The sequence below is a fragment of the Triturus cristatus genome, chromosome 11 (assembly GCF_964204655.1).
Source record: "Triturus cristatus chromosome 11, aTriCri1.1, whole genome shotgun sequence".
In the NCBI taxonomy this organism is placed as follows: domain Eukaryota; kingdom Metazoa; phylum Chordata; class Amphibia; order Caudata; family Salamandridae; genus Triturus; species Triturus cristatus.
This window is the reverse complement of record NC_140594.1, coordinates 690434302-690452332: the sequence shown is the minus strand read 5'-3', so window position 1 is coordinate 690452332 and position 18031 is coordinate 690434302.

Genomic DNA, 18031 nt, shown 5'->3' with positions numbered 1-18031 from the left:
CTTCGGCACTTGAGTCTATAAAATTGACCTGTCCTAAAACTTTGTCAATCACTGCCCAGAATTTGCATTCATACCCAGTGGCAGCTTCTATCAATGAAAAGTGGTGGATCAGCGTGGAGGAGAATAAATAAAAAAATAAAAGAGTACTTACAGGCAGCTGCCACTTCAGTGCTCTTCTGCTCCTGGGCTGGTGCGCACTGCATAGTTTCGCAGATTCCCATTCGTCAATTCAGATGCTGGTAATACTGTTACCCAGCATAAGAGAAGTGCCGGGATTGGTCTGAGCGGGCAGGATTGGCACTCGTTCAAGGACAGAGATCCTGTGCCTCTTCTCAACCTGGTTGTGCAATGCGGCTCAGATAGGAGAAATCTAAGTGTGCATGTCGGTTTGGCCAGCCAGCCAAACCGACATGCACACTTGCAGTGCCCATCACTCTGCCTCCCTGCTGCTGCCCGTCAGGATGAATCCTATGACTCCGTGGGTTAGTGGAAAATAAAATTAAAAAGAAATGTTTTATCATTATTTTATTTTTCTTCTTTACGTCTACTGGCTGTCAGGAGTGGGCTACGCTCCTCTGCCCTAACGCAGAAGCCGACGCTGTCCACACCAGATGATCACTTATGACTTGCATGGCAGTTATTACGCAGAGTAAATTATTAATGTGGGAACAGAGTACTGTGGTTCCTCTTTAAGCTGTATCTGCATCTGTGTCTTATCTGGTATTGAAACTGCTTTTTGTATTTGTATCTTGCACACCGTAAAATGGTTTTATTGTGTATGCTTTTATGATTCACACTGTGATATCAAATACAGCTTATTTTGATTTTGATATGCATAGCAAGTAAATGCTAAGGGGTTTCAGGCCTCAGTTACAGTGTTTAGGCTCTTACTCTCAGGGTCCTGAGGTTTATTGAGAGTGCACATCAGTGAATGGGTGTTAGTGTTTTTGTATTTTAGCTTTACTGCCACTATGGTTTGCGCAGACAGTTAGTTGGTATTACGGCAACTGTGTGCAATATTTCTCAAAAGACAGTCAGGCCTCTTTCTCTAGGCACAGATAACCCGACCAACAGCTCACATTCACTTGAAAGAGTGAGAAGAAACCTGCAAAATATTATTACAGGGAACAAACCTATGCTCTAGGTTTTCCTGACAGCTTTCTGTAGAGTCTTTCATGGTGTCTCTACTCCACTTACCAAAATCCTGCCCTGTGCAGCTCTTGGCTCTTCTCATTGTAATTCCATTGCAACATTAGCAAACATTGGCAATGCCAAGAGGTCTCAAGAGGTCTCGCAATTACGAGGGTTAGAACTATTGGCGTTGTAAATGGCAATGTCTTTTACCCATGTGATATGAAGTGGAGTGGCTGTATGTGGTGTGGAGTGGAATTGTATGGGTTGGACTGGAATTGTTAGTTGTGGAATTGTGTGCCATGGAATTTTGTGGTGTGGAGTGGATGCATGCAGTGGAATTATGTGGCATGGTGTGCAGTGAAATTATGTGGATACTAATTATAGGTTTCGAGCATTGGAATTATGTAGAGTGAGATTGTGTGTCATAGCGTGTAATTATGTGGAATGGAATTTTGTGCTGTGTAAATGTATGTTGCGGAGTTTAATTATGTGGGGTGCTGTTGAATTTTGTGGCAATTATGTGGTAATCTATGGTGTGGATAGGATGTATGTGGTATGTTGTATAAATGTGTTGTTAAGTTGAATTATATGGTGTGCTGCCTAATTATGTGGTGTGTAATGGAAAGGTGTGGAGTGGAATTGTGTTGCATGGAACTGTGTAGCGCTGAGTAAAATCATGCTGATTGGAATTATGTGGCATGATATCGAATGTATCTATGTGGATTGTTGCTATGTGGCATTAAAAGAACTTAAAAGCCATGTAACTTTAAGATACAAGTAAGGCAGTTGTAAAAATGTGAAAACATAAGTATGAGTGAGGGCTGCCTTTCATCCCATAGCAACTCACATAATTAATTCAATAAAAAATTACCTTTTTTTTGTGTTAATCTTGTACCTGGAGCATGTGAAGGACAATTTTAGGGACTCCGGGGCATATCAGCAACAGCCGGAGATAATTATCGCTCAGAGCGCTTAGCGTGAAGATAATTATCGCCGGCTATCGCTGGATTTTATCGCGGAGATAGCGTGCTATCAGCAACGCTTATCTCCAAAGCGATAAAAATCCAAGCGATAGCTGCAAAATGTGCGATTATCGCTGAAAATACAGCGATAATCGCACAGCGAAAGGTGATTCCTTGTTAATAGAGGAGGGTGTGCTTATGCCCACAATCCACCTACCATAGGCTTATATGGCTTAGTAAGAATAATAGCAGGCGTAATGTAGCCTGCGATAAGTGCGGTTAGCGCTACTTTTCTCGTCACTAGGAAGGTTAGCGAGATTGTTGAGAGGAGATAGTTCAGTTAGCGCCCTTTCCCACGTTACTATACTCGGGTACGCCCACTTTGCATATCATTGGCGTTACTATGATAGTCATTAAGGAAACCGGTGTAGAGGCATAGGATTACGCGTTAGCGTGTCCTTGCTGATGGTGCGATACAATTATCGCCGCTTTTCGCCCGAAAACGGACGCTAAAGTGGCGATAATTTTATCACTTCGCCTTGATGATATGCCCCTCCATTTGTAAAGCCGATCAGGGAAACCTACGGAGGTTGAGAGCAGATATGAGAGGGCTACTGCTGAGAAGAGTTTAGTTTGACCCTGGAACCTGCGTGGGTGCGTGTGAAGAAAGTAGACAATTGTAAACGCTGATTTACGTGCACCCCCAGGATGAAACAAAAAAATCAATTTTACATTCCAGCAAACGTAATAAACCTAACAAAACAATATGCTGTGGTTCCAATATCAACACACACATATTAAAAGTTGCTTCTAAAAATACATTTATGCACAACCACGACATTGTAATGTGACATTCCAGCAAACCTAATGAAACTTAAAAACAATATGCTCTGGATCCCATATAAACAGACACAAAAGGTTGCTTCGACAAATTATTTTTTAAAGTCAGTAACGCAAACTCAAAAGAAAATACAAATCAATAATAAAACACAACCTCAAAAAAAGCAACACAAGCGATCGTATTAATCCCTTTGCAAACACCCCAAAAAACAAGAAGTTCCACAAAGACATGGTATAATGTTAACCGATGCAGGGACATTGGACTTGGTCGCTGCTCTTGAGGAGGAACGAGGAAGTATAACCACTAAAGGAGGCATGCCATATACAAATAGAAAGCAAGACTATGAGGGTCACAATAGAACCAGCTTGTTTTAAGCAACATTGACATTCTATGAGACAATCTCTCAAAGATATAAATGTTGGAACTGGTACAGCGCCAACCGAGCTGAGAAAGAATGAAGCTCTCTACATTTCTGTTGCCTGCCCAAATTCGGTAGCTGCTTTAGAAATCCCTGAATGTGACGCACTGCTGGGCGTATATGACAACAGTCACTGACAACCACATCTGAACTCGAGCGAGACAACAGAATGATTTATGACATCCTTCCCAGGAGGAGAACCCTGTATTTTGCTTCTGATTTCATTAGTGCATTTTTTTAATCTAGTGTTGTAATGTGTGACCTGCAGCCTTGTGCTTCTGATCACCCTAATTTGAAAAAGGTAATTAGTGGGCTGGAAGTGAGTACTCACACCCCCCATACGTGCATTGTAATATTAATTATAGAGTCAATAGCCTCCAATAAGCTTTGCTTGGGATATAATTGTATATTGCCCTGTTCTCGCTTTTGAGCTTTGAAAGGTCTACACCAGTGATACTCAAAGTAAGGCCCCTTTATGTGTGGCCCCTGGTCAATAGCAGCACTGGGCTGCTGTTTATTTGAATTTACACTACCATTAATATATGGTATAGAAACAGGGAAGCAATTATTTAAATGTTAACTACAGTTAAAGAAATTAAGTAGGTAGGATGTGGTGCACTGCTGAACTTTAGGAACACGTTAATTTATAAAGGCATCTTGCAGCAAACGTGTAAAATATGATTAAGTCTGTTCAAAATTCAAAAAGTGTATTTTATAATATGCAGAACCGTTTCTTCTGGATAAACAGATTATGTCAGTGTTTTGAGGAGTATTGTTTTTAAAAGTGATAGTCTCCCAACGTGAATTTAGAAACAATTATGGTCTTCTTTTCAAACTCTGCCCTTGCCTCGAAGGAAGCACGACCAACACTCTCCTACCTGCCACATCGCCCCTGGGTTCCTGACGCTGTGTGTCTCCCCTGCAGCCGCTGCCTGACATCGCGCGGCCATCGCAGGGGGAGACTACAGCTCCCAGAGGGCTTAGCGCTCCACAGCTGATCGCAATCTTCGCGCCCGGAGGCGCTTAAGTGAAGGAGGCTCCCTCGGTGGAGCGGGTTTCTTTTCAAACGCTGCCCTTGCCTCGAAGGAAGCACGACCAACACTCTCCTACCTGCCACATCGCCCCTGGGTTCCTGACGCTGTGTGTCTCCCCTGCAGCCTCTGCCTGACATCGCGTGGCCATCGCAGGGGGAGACTACAGCTCCCAGAGGGCTTAGCGCTCCACAGCTGATCGCAATCTTCGCGCCCGGAGGCGCTTAAGTGAAGGAGGCTCCCTCCGCGTCGTGGGACGCGCGCGGGTGGCGCCGGGCTAAGCCCGGGCAAAGGGCGGGCCGTCTGTGGCCGTCCGAGGACGGAAGAGGCCGGGCTGGGCCATTCCCCTAATGACCAGAGACACAGTAAGACATGACTGTACTGTATGCTACTCGCCTTCGGCTCTGTGAATTATCCCTATCTGCTCTTATTGTGTTAATCTGTGTATGTGATAAATGGCAGGGAAAGGGAAGCGAATTGGGGGTTCCGCTTCCGTCTCTGGCACTTTGGACTCATTCATCACCAGAGCCGTCTCTGTACTTGAGCATGAGATAGCCATCACCGAGAGGCGCCTCTCTACAGAACCAATGTACGCTAGACGTTCATCTATTGGCCCATTGGCTCTGGCGAAATCTCCAAACATGTCGGGGGGGCACGCCTGTGGTGATTTACCTTCGGTTGGTGGTATTGAAGTGAACCCCATTACTTCTCCAGCTAAGGAGGCTAGTGGTGCCATTACTAGTGCTCCTAGCGTGATAGATGCGGTTCCATCAAATCTTAGAGCTGCCTGCCCTCTAACTAGGGCTGGTAGTAAATTATCTAGACCTGTCATCCCAAAGAGGAAACGTGGGGGGGCTGCCGAAGGTGCTAGACAGGCGAAAATGGCTAAAACAGCAAAAAACTCGGCTAAGCCAGACGCTGTACCTTCTGACGATTGCCTGACTACGGGCAACGCCAGTATTATTGCTCCTGCTCTGCCTATGAGCGGCGATACCTTTTCCCAGATTGAACAGATGGTCCGATCCTTAATTCTCCCTCTTTTAGAAAGGGTTAAGTTAGTCACTGACAAAATTGATCGCTTGGAACAAACGATTCTTGATAATTATTGTTCATTAAAAAACGTGGTCAAATTGTCTACAAAAGATATCGCAAAACCCATTTGCCCACACCTTGAAAAGCCCAAGACCTCTGGATCGGTACCTAATGTTACACCCTCTGCCAAGACAAACACAGGTTCAGGTCCCGGCTCTTCTAGATCCATAGCGAACACTCGGCAGTCTTTAGGGAGGGTGGGAGGGACAAGTAATGCACCCAGGGGGATTTACAATAAGGAAGTAACGGGTGAGAGGGAAATGGTTAATTTAGATATCCCCGCAAATCCCCCTAGATCTCCACTGGCCCACATCCATCTTCCACCCGAATCCCTCCCCTATGTAGTGGTACTAACTGGTGTCCCTGAACTATTAGGTGACAAGTCTGAATCCTTCCAGGAATTAAAAAACAAAGTGTGTCATTGGTTAAACAAGAACAGACCAATTGCTGCTAATATGAATGGGAGGATCTTATTTGTCAGAAGAGTCAACTGGGTGGGATCTAGACCCAAGGATGTACCGGGCGATTCTATCATTGTGAACTTTATGGATAGGTGTATTCCGAGGTTCATTTGTGATCATGCATTCCTTGGGCCCAGGTCAGGGATCGAGGTGCATGACCTGCACTACTTTTACAATCTGTCCTCTAACTATGAGGGTACTACTAGACAGGACTGGGCGAAGAGTGATTTGCATCCTGGCCCTACCCATTTTTCTTATACTAACGGTGCTCGCTGTAATGGTCCAAGCAACCTTGATGCCCAGTATTGACCAGCAAAGAATGAGCGGAACCCACTATCCTTTAATAATGTCACAGTGTCCGTGAGCAAGCTCCCAGGCGGCCCCGATGTTGCTCCCCTGGCATTTCCCGGGACGCCCACTTTGCACAGGGATGCATCACCGGGCTTGTACAGGGTGAGCGTGAGGCCATGTGAGGAAAGTTCGATCACTGCCCACCGTGATCTGAGTGTGGGCTATGGGCCAGGTACTCTGATATCCTGGAATATGGCTGGACTAAAGGCTAAGTTGGATTCCCCAGAATGGGTGGAATTCATTAATAATTATGATGTTTGCCTTTTCCAGGAAACTTGGTCTAGTGACCCTCAATTTCTACCGGGATATTTAAATTTTCACGTCCCAGCTATTAAGGTCCCCAAAGGCCGCCCTATGGGCGGTTTAACCATCTGGGCCCGACAGGATTTATTCTCCAAGGCTAGTGTGATACCCACGGGGTCTACTGACATACAACTAGTCAGGTTATCCGTTGGTCCCACGGGCGAAATAGATATCTACAATTTATACCTTAGAGGGACCCAGGGGAAAAGGTCACGGGTATTGGATATTTTGGTTAGTCTCATAGAAGCAAACTCGTGTGACAGGGATCTGATCATAGCGGGCGACTTTAACGTTACGTTTGAACCCCTTCTTGATCCGGACTCCGATTGGGGCCTTGATCCCGAGGAGGACCGGCTTTGGGGCGTATCGTGCCTCTCGCTCGCCCCAATCAAAAGATGGTCTGAGGTGATAGTGCAGGTAAATGCACTTTGCTATGAGAAAGGACTAAGGGCCTTGAATGGTAGGACCACAGGGGATAAGTTGAGTGCCTACAGTTTCGATAATGGCCGCTCGAAAAGCAGGATTGACTATGTACTTTGCTGTATGAGGCTATGGCAGTACATTTATGACATGGTGGTCGAACCAAGAGCCGAGAGCGACCATAACCCTATCTGTGTAACCCACCGCTGGTGGGGGGATACTCGCAAGACAGGAGAGGCACCGATACTGCTGCCCCCTGATAGTGTCCCCACTAATGACATGCGAAGACTCAAGTGGTGCCAGGTCAAGACCAATGCCAAGGTTATTGCTGGCATTGATGTTGAGCTTGCCCAAACCATGCTGAGACTAGAGGATGCATGGCCCACTAAAGAAGGTAGAGACCAAGTCTCTAGATTACACGAGTCCTTTTTTCCAGGGACTACGCGGGTACTTCCTCAAGCCAACGAGCAAGGGTAACAAGCCACCACCCAAGCGCTTGCGCTGGTATGACGGGGAGTGTAGACGTGCCAGAGGTAATCTGGCGCAAGCCCTTTCTAGTGGGAACAAGACATGTATTCAAAAGGCCAGACACTCTTATAAGAAATGTCTTGCCCGGGCAAAAAAGAACTGGGACGATCAATACTGGCTAGATCTGAAGGAAGCATGCTACGCCAGGGACTCTAGACTGTTCTAGAATGTGATTAAATGGAACAGAGGTGGCCTTCCGGACAGACAATCAAATCATGTTACGCAAGAGGAGTGGTTAAGGTATTTTAAACCCCAATACACTTGTAACTCCTTATTTACCCACCTGGGGGTGATACCCCAAGTTTTTTACCCGCAAGGTCCTTTTAGCCCCAAGGATGTCCTAGCTGTATTAGGTTCTGTAGCCGCAGGGCGGGCCCCAGGTCTAGATGGGGTCCCATCTGACCTCTTTCTCCACAATAAAACCTGTTGGAGCAAGTACATCGCACTGGTGGCTAATGCTGTGGCTGAAGGCGCCCCAGTGCCTAAATCATGGGGGGGTGCCGTTATAGTCCCCATTTTTAAAAAGGGAGATAAGTCACTCCCAGGGAATTACAGACCCATTAGCTTAATAGACACAATCCAGAAGATCATCGGGAGGTTGGTGTTGAATGCGATAATGGACTGGATCGAAGACAATAGGATTCTGTCTTCTTTCCAGGCTGGCTTCCGTAAATTTACCAGCACTGTGGACCAGGTTTTTCGCTTTGTCCAATTATACTGGAAGGTAGTAACCTTGGGCAAGGGCAGTCTCTATGTCGCTTTTGTGGACCTTAGAGCTGCCTTTGACCTCGTGCCCCGTCCGCGGTTGTGGTATGTTCTTGAAAAGTTGGGCCTTCCCCTGGAACTTTTGACCCTGGTTATGCGGCTCCATGAGTCTAATTTTGCTAAAATTGAATGGGGAGGACCCGGGGAAGTCACCTCTGAGTTTCCAGTAGAGCGCAGTGTGCGTCAAGGTTGCACCATGGCCCCCACGCTCTTCTCCCTGTATATCAACGAAGTAGTAGATCGAATGCTAGGTGTCAACAGCGATGCCCCAAAGCTGGCTGGGGTTCTCACCCCAATATTAATGTTTGCGGACGATACTCTTATCGTATCGAAAACTCCGAGTGGTCTGCAAAGGGCTTTGACAGTGTTTGACAATTTTTGCCACGACTATGGTCTTGAAGTAAATGTGGCCAAGACCAAACTTATGGTTTTTAATCCTCACTCTAACTACAAAGCGGGAAAGTTTTTTATGAATGGGCAGTCGCTTGAAGAGGTTAACAGCTTTGTCTATTTGGGAATTCACGTGACTAATGACATCAAGTGGAGGAGGCATATAGATATGTCTACAATGAAATTTAGACAGATATCGGGAGTCCTGACCAGCGAGCCCAAAAAATCTTTTAGTAAACCTATTAAACCTGTGCTCCAAGTTTATGAGGCCAAGGCTTTAAGTGCTGTGCTATATGGGGCTGAGCTATGGGGTTTCGACGCGTTAACTTCTTTGACAGTTGTCGAAAATAAATTTTTCCGTAGTATAATTGGCCTTCCACAGAGCACGCCCTTGGTACCACTGCGGTATGATCTAGGTAGGAAGGCTATTAAGGACTTAGCCAGACTTCGTCCGGTTTTATACTGGCGGAGGCTTTGGACCACCCCGGAGCTTTCCTCTTATGCCACGGGTCTTATGGACGTAATTAAATCTGACACGTTCCATAAGATCGGGTGGCTGAGGAACCTCCGTGTGTCTTTGATAGATTTAGGATTAGAGGGGCTGTGGAGTGATCTGGTGGCTGCCTTGTTCCCCCATAAGAATCTTCTGAAATCGCTTTATTGGGAAAAGGTTGACCACCGTGTCTGGGGTGACACCAATTCTTCCAAGCTGACCAGCCGGTATTTGGAGGCCAAGGTTACACCTGCTCTTGAACCTTATTGGGATTTGATTACTCACCCGAGAGACAGGAAACTCTACTTTTAACTCAGAGCAGGTTCTCTTCCACTTAGGTCTTTCACTAGAGGGTGGTCTGGTACAAGCACAGATATATGTCCTGTTTGTGGTTCCTGTGTTGAAACAACCGCCCACTTCTTTTTTGTCTGTCCTGCATATGCTATTCCCAGACGAGTGTGGTTATCCCCTATGTGTAAATCTTTGGCCACAAGGAGCTGTGCTGTTGCTTTAAGAATCATATGTACAAGCACTTCTCCGATTGTTTCAATTGCTATAGCTAAATATTTGGGGTGGGCCTGGACTTTGAGGCATAAGGCTCTCGTGAAAATTTTGGGAGCACCTTCGTGAGGGTTCATGCTGATGGGAAGTTGGTTGACTCTATCCTTGTCCTAACGGATATATTACTTCTTTGTATAGTACTTTTATTCATTTTTACACATTGTAATACATCCTTAGTCTACTGAAATGTTTAATGTTTTTTTAACTAGGCTATTTTTAAGTATTTATTGAATGACTGTATGTATTGTACAGGGGATTTTTACTGTTGTCTATTGTTGTATATGTTTGTGTCTTATATGGATTTTTTTTTAATTCGAATAAAGACTATGATGATGATGCTTCTCTCCTCACCCTGATGACAATGCCAATACTGAACTAAAAGGCAAGTCAGTTTATATGTGCAACCTTAGGTTGGCTGGGTTTGCTATAGTACATGAACAACATTATAGAGTATTCAATCAAACAAAGGAGAAGTTTTTGTACAGCGCACATCGTGAAGTCATGTATTTCTAGGTCCTTTTATATGTGGTGATGAAGTAAAAGGAGGGAATGTGAAATAAAACAATTACTCAGGATCGAACAATCTATTCAAGTGGAGAAGCCATGATTGATCCCTGGTTTTCTGATTCCACATTGTGCATTTCAATTTAGCCACTAGATGTACTTGATACGATTCCCCTACACCCATCTTAACAACCTCCTACAGATCCCCAGACCACCACCCTTCCTCGGTCCCACCAGCAACCAAACAGCTTTGTCTATTTGGGAATTCACGTGACTAATGACATCAAGTGGAGGAGGCATATAGATATGTCTACAATGAAATTTAGACAGATATCGGGAGTCCTGACCAGCGAGCCCAAAAAATCTTTCAGTAAACCTATTAAACCTGTGCTCCAAGTTTATGAGGCCAAGGCTTTAAGTGCTGTGCTATATGGGGCTGAGCTATGGGGTTTCGACGCGTTAACTGCTTTGACAGTTGTCGAAAATAAATTTTTCCGTAGTATAATTGGCCTTCCACAGAGCACGCCCTTGGTACCACTGCGGTATGATCTAGGTAGGAAGGCTATTAAGGACTTAGCCAGACTTCGTCCGGTTTTATACTGGCGGAGGCTTTGGACCACCCCGGAGCTTTCCTCTTATGCCACGGGTCTTATGGACGTAATTAAATCTGACACGTTCCATAAGATCAGGTGGCTGAGGAACCTCCGTGTGTCTTTGATAGATTTAGGATTAGAGGGGCTGTGGAGTGATCTGGTGGCTGCCTTGTTCCCCCATAAGAATCTTCTGAAATCGCTTTATTGGGAAAAGGTTGACCACCGTGTCTGGGGTGACACCAATTCTTCCAAGCTGACCAGCCGGTATTTGGAGGCCAAGGTTACACCTGCTCTTGAACCTTATTGGGATTTGATTACTCACCCGAGAGACAGGAAACTCTACTTTTAACTCAGAGCAGGTTCTCTTCCACTTAGGTCTTTCACTAGAGGGTGGTCTGGTACAAGCACAGATATATGTCCTGTTTGTGGTTCCTGTGTTGAAACAACCGCCCACTTCTTTTTTGTCTGTCCTGCATATGCTATTCCCAGACGAGTGTGGTTATCCCCTATGTGTAAATCTTTGGCCACAAGGAGCTGTGCTGTTGCTTTAAGAATCATATGTACAAGCACTTCTCCGATTGTTTCAATTGCTATAGCTAAATATTTGGGGTGGGCCTGGACTTTGAGGCATAAGGCTCTCGTGAAAATTTTGGGAGCACCTTCGTGAGGGTTCATGCTGATGGGAAGTTGGTTGACTCTATCCTTGTCCTAACGGATATATTACTTCTTTGTATAGTACTTTTATTCATTTTTACACATTGTAATACATCCTTAGTCTACTGAAATGTTTAATGTTTTTTTTAACTAGGCTATTTTTAAGTATTTATTGAATGACTGTATGTATTGTACAGGGGATTTTTACTGTTGTCTATTGTTGTATATGTTTGTGTCTTATATGGATTTTTTTTTAATTCGAATAAAGACTATGATGATGATGCTTCTCTCCTCACCCTGATGACAATGCCAATACTGAACTAAAAGGCAAGTCAGTTTATATGTGCAACCTTAGGTTGGCTGGGTTTGCTATAATACATGAACAACATTATAGAGTATTCAATCAAACAAAGGAGAAGTTTTTGTACAGCGCACATCGTGAAGTCATGTATTTCGAGGTCCTTTTATATGTGGTGATGAAGTAAAAGGAGGGAATGTGAAATAAAACAATTACTCAGGATCGAACAATCTATTCAAGTGGAGAAGCCATGATTGATCCCTGGTTTTCTGATTCCACATTGTGCATTTCAATTTAGCCACTAGATGTACATGATACGATTCCCCTACACCCATCTTAACAACCTCCTACAGATCCCCAGGCCACCACCCTTCCTCGGTCCCACCAGCAACCAAACATTTTGGCCCCTGGGAAAATGTTTGTGAGTACCCATGGTCTGGACAAGGAAGAGATGAGAATGCAACACATTTTTTGAGACAGGAACCTGAGCACTTCCGTTTTGTACACAGTGCAGTTACTAACTCAGTGTTATTGTCTGCCTTGATGGGCTGCTTCCATTTGTGACCTTGGTCGGCTCATGGTCATTGCCAAAACATTGTGAAATTGTAATGTTTTCATGTTTTAAATTGAAGAATTCAGTTTCCTCATCTGCACTGCAGTCAAGATGCATGTGCTGTTGCAAATGTAACAGTCTTCTGCGCTGAAATACAGAGCCACCTGCAACATATGGTAAACCTGGGAGGGAGAGAAGAAAAGGGAGGGCCAGTGAAGGGGACAAAGCAAAAGACATGGCAGAAAAGAGGCAGACAAGGGTGAAGAAAGAGGCATTCAATGAAAAACAAAACATCAATTTGATTCGGAAGCGAGCAAGGTGTGACTGCGAAAAAGGGACTGGCATAGATAGGTGGGAAGACATAAGCTTATGGAGGAGGAGGAGGAGAAGGAAAGTAACTGGGTGGAAAAAAGAGAAAAATATGTGAAGTACATGAGGCAAAAAAAAGATGCTAAGGGAGAAAAGGACAAGTTACAGAGATACGATGGGCTGGAGAAAAATTAAGGAAAAAGGTATAAAAATAAGATTACGAAAGTATTGAATGAGGCAAGGTGTGGAGGAGAAAGAATATGGCATGAGAGGGTAGAAGTCAAAGAAAAAAATAAACAAGGCCTCAAACGGGAAGGCTTGTGAGGCATGCCATGATGGTTTGGTGGGGGGTTTTGGTCAGTGTTATAGTCTAGTGTGAGCAGAGCCACTGTAGTCAGAGCAGTAACACAGCATCTCGACCAAGCTTAGGCGCTACTGCGTTCACCACAGGTGTTAGCTGCTGCTGGGCACACATAGGAGGAGTACAGCATGCTGGTCTCTCCCAAGCAGGAGTACAAGCAGGAGTACAGCATGCTGGTCTCTCCCAAGCAGGAGTACAGCATGCTGGTCTCTCCCAAGCAGGAGTACAGCATGCTGGTCTCTCCCAAGCAGGAGTACAGCATGCTTGTCTCTCCCAAGCAGGAGTACAGCATGCTGGTCTCTCCCAAGCAGGAGTACAGCATGCTGGTCTCTCCCAAGCAAGAGTACAGGATGCTGGTCTCTCCCAAGCAGGAGTACAGCATGCTGGTCTCTCCCAAGCAGGAGTACAGCATGCTGGTCTCTCCCAAGCAGGAGTAAAGAATGCTGGTCTCTCCCAAGCAGGAGTACAGCATGCTGGTCTCTCCCAAGCAGCAGCAGAAAGGGGCCATTTCTGGGGGAGGGTTGGGTTTCATCTGTGACGAAAGGGAAGACCAACAAGAAGGAAAGGGCGAAAGACTGATACGATGTAAAGCAAACAGAGCATGTGCATGGAGTGGTGACTATTAAAACAAGCAGTTCCCCAAATATGGTAACATATGTGTTGAGCTAAGAAAGAATGCTGTTTATTTTTAAAAACACAGCAAAGTTGTGATCTTTAAGTGCGATTTTCGGCACAGTAAAGTTAAAAATAAAACTTAGGTTATGGATGAGGTTTAGTCGCAAACATTGTTTAAAGCTATCCAACTTAACAAATAAAAGCCAGCATTGTTCATGGTGGAATAAAGGTAAATTTAAAGCTGAATGTATATGTTGCCCTCTTGGTAGCTTCTTGGACACGTATAAGCTAAAATAAGTGAAAGGTAATATTTTCCTGAGTACCTTGCACACATCCTGTGTTTCTGCAGTCACAACTATTGTTTAATGCTAACAAAAGAATTAAAAGACAACATTGTTCTTCGGGGTAAAGCGTAGGCTGTGACGGATGTGAAGTCACAAATATTGTTTAAAGCTATCTAACATAACAAAGGAAAGGCATCATTGTCCATGACGGAATAATGGTAAAATTAAAGCTGAATCTAAATGTTGCCTTCTTGGTCATTTTTGGACACTCGTAAGCTAAAATAGGTGAAGGATAAATGTATCTGAGTACCATGCACACATTCTGAGTTTTTGCAGTCACAGGTATTGTTTAAAGCTGTTTAACATAAGAATTGAAAGGCAGCAGTGTTCAAGGTGGAATACAAGTGAATGTAATTGTTGCCCTCTTTGTTGCTTTTTGGACACCCATAAGCTAAAATGAGTGAAGGTTATCATTGTTCCGTGTATCTTGCACGCATCCTGTGTTTTTAAAGTCATAACCACTGTTTACAGCTGTAAATAATTGAAAGGCAGCTTTGTTCAAGGGGAATGCAGTGGAGGTGCAGTAACAAATATTTTTTAAAGCTGTCTAACATAAGAACCGAAAGGCAGCTTTGTTCAAGGCGGCATACAAGTACATTTAAAGCTGAATGTAAATGTTGCTTTCTTGGTTGCTTTTTGGACCCCAATAAGCTAAAATAAGTGAAGGATAATACTTTTCTGTGTACCTTGCACAGATCCTGTGTTTTTGCAGTCACAACTACTGCATAAAGCTGTCTAACAAAAGAATTGAAAGACAGGATTGTTAGAGGAAAATACAACTTAGGTTGTGTTTGAGGTGCAGCCGACAATATTGTTTAAAGCTAACATAACAAATTGAAGGCAGAATTGTCTAAGGGGGAATAAAGTTAATTTAAAGCTAGGCGTAAATGTTGGGCTCTTGGTTTCTTTTTGGACACCCATTAGCTATAATAAATATGGGTAACATTTTCCAGTGTACCTTGCACACATCCTGTGTTTTTGTAGTCACAACTATTGTTTAAAGCGGTCTAACAAAATAATTGAAAGGCAGCTTTGTGTAAGGTGAAATAAAGGTAAATAAAGAAGCCCTCACATGCAAGGTCCATTTCACGTGAGATAAGAAAATGTGCTTCCCATTCTGCTTTCACTTGCAATGTTAAGGGTGGGGTGGCATTTGCAAGAGTTTGAGCTATTAGCATTTATTAATGACAATGTCTTTTACCCATGTCGTAAGGAGTGGAGTGGATGTATGTGGGTATGGATTGAAATTATGTGGGTTGGATTAGAATTTTTAGTTGTGCAATTGGTATTGAGTGTAGTGGAATTATGTGGAGTGGGATTATGCATCATGAAGTGTAATTATGTGGAATGGTATTTTATGTTTTGGAGAGGTATGTAGTAATTAAGTATTTCAAAGCTTGTACTATTATGGCCTGTGCTGCATGTAAATGCAGAGAGCTGAGCTTGCGTTACTGACAGTGATTCCAGTAAAAACAGAGTGTACGCATGTCTGCAAAGTTTCACAATGTATGGCTTCTTGTGATGCTCCCTGGTCATATGTGGAAGTCTGATAGGAAGATTGGTTATTTATTTGCTTTAAAAATAAAAAAGTACGCACAAAAACTAGAACTTTGAAAAAAGGTGGTCTGCTAAAATAATGCGGAACTTTAGATACTATTTCCTGAGTCGTCCTCTAGTACAATGTGTTCTATGCATGCTATTTTGTTTTTAAATTAGACAATCATGAAATTAATGTAGGGGGTTAATTTGTAAATCAAGACACCAAAGTGTACCCGCAGATATGTCTTTTACACTAGTGCAAATGTACGATTTTAAGTAATTCACAGATATTTACTGAAGAATGGTAACTGTATTCTTAGCAAACTTTTGTGAATTCAGTTTTCACATGACCAAACAGACATGGTCAAAGACTCAAATCCCTGAGGTCCACTAGCCCTTTCATCCTTCCAAGGGTGATAAAATGAGTACTACTGAGTTAGGTAACAATAAGCATCCATTACTTCAGTACCGAGAGATCCTAGATTGAATTTGCACTTTACAAATCACATGCTGTGTTATGGTATATTTGTTCATTAAAAAATCTGAGCAATTGCAAGTTCCCATATTCTAAATCCCTTTTACCCACCCTTGAAAAAGTTATGTTCGTGCCTAGACCACAAAGAAACTTCCAACCTTTTCTTATGAGAGAAGAAATTGAAGACGACTTGGCAAATACCCTCCAATACGCCAGTTAGTGGACGTGCATAAACACGCAGGGCATTCCAACCATGCAACTATCGCTTCCCGCCTATTTTCCAGGTTTGCCGCTCCTATGGCAACCCTGCATGGCCTCTACGACAAAGGATAGATTAGATCCCTGGTATCATGCGAACAACTTGGGAACTACTCATAATTCCCCCTTTCAGATATCCCACAACAAATACACTGGGTCCAACAGCAGAAATAAAAGGAAGCAACACTCAGAGATCTTAGCTCGATTGAATCATATCTATAAAGTTGGCCCACGAATGAAGGGATTTTAAATCTATATAAACTACTTAATAATTGACATCAGTCCCCAAAGCCCCCATATATGAATGCCTGGGCAATTGAGTTAAATAGACAAATAGAAGATGGCTCCTGGTATAATATTTGGTATCAAGTATTTAAATCATACATTTGCAAACAACATATGGAGAAAACTTTCAAAATTATTTGACTGGGGTAACGTACCCCAACCCATCTCCATACAATATCTGTCTCATCAGAGTAATGCTGGAGGTGCTGTGGGGAAAGGGAACTGTGGCTCATATTTAAAGGTTAGGCGGGCAATTTGGAGTGAGATTCTGGAACAAATTAAATCAATAACAATTGTCGACTTGCCCCTAATGCCTCTAATGTTGCTTTTAGGAGACACAGTTTTGTTACGTTAAAGAATTTGTAAAATGCCCGGCTGCCCCAGCAACGCGGCGTCCAAGCTCTAGCCTCAAGCAAAACAGCCGCAGAAAAAAGACATGCAGAGAGGGCCGCAAGAGCATTACATAGAGAACAACCAGGTCTTCAGGGCTTCCTTGAATGGCCAATGGTTCTGAATGATTCTAATCACAGTTGACAAAATAGAACACCCACTGAGAGCTCACATAGGCAAATTCCCAAAGTATTCCCTTCTCGCTGCACGCCACACTACTTGAAGCTACCCAACCCCCCCACCCCACACACCCCTCCCCCCCTAAATAAGCAATGGTACTAATTATGGTGTATCAGTGCTATGGAAAAGATGTTGGCTACAGTTAAAGGTAAAATGAAAACTTTTGAGAAAACCTGGATACCTTTCCGCACAGTCATTAAAAGTGCAAGTCCACATTGAGAAGGACCAGATCAAATAGCCACATTTCTTCACAGGTCAGGGATTTACCATCCGAGTTCTAAATCGTCCTCTGAGGGAGATATCGGTTTTGAAGAAGCATTATTATGAGTTTAAAATTGCTTTAATGTGTGGTAAAATGTTTTCTACAAAGCTTGGGAGAGTTGAAGTTATGTATGATAAGCATCAAGGTAATGCAATTTATGAATGTGTCATACCCTTGGTATGCTAATTTTTCTATATTTATAATATGGAATGAACAATGTGTTGTAAACCTTTATTTGATCTGGGTTACTATGCCTTCTGTATTCAAAAACCCACATAAAGTGTATTTAAAAAATCCATCAATAAACAACTAAAGATTTAAATATTATAAATGGTTGTTTGCAACAATAGATAAAAAAAATTGTAAAAAATGCAAGAAAACCATACCACAAGCAAAACATGGCTTTTGGAGTATGTTATTGTGTGTGTTGAATATTGCACACCCAAACCAAGGCCACTGGGATTATGTGATTTTGTTGCTGGGTCGTTTTTCACATAATTACAGATTAGGCACATTTGCTACGTAACTCATCATCTGCTACATAATCTGCAGGTATTAACAACAAAAATGTCTAGCTGAAACGGATCAAAGGCTATAAAAAAATAGCAACATGTGTTGCAATGCAGGTGAAAACACTTCACTAACACTTCACTAGGGTTGA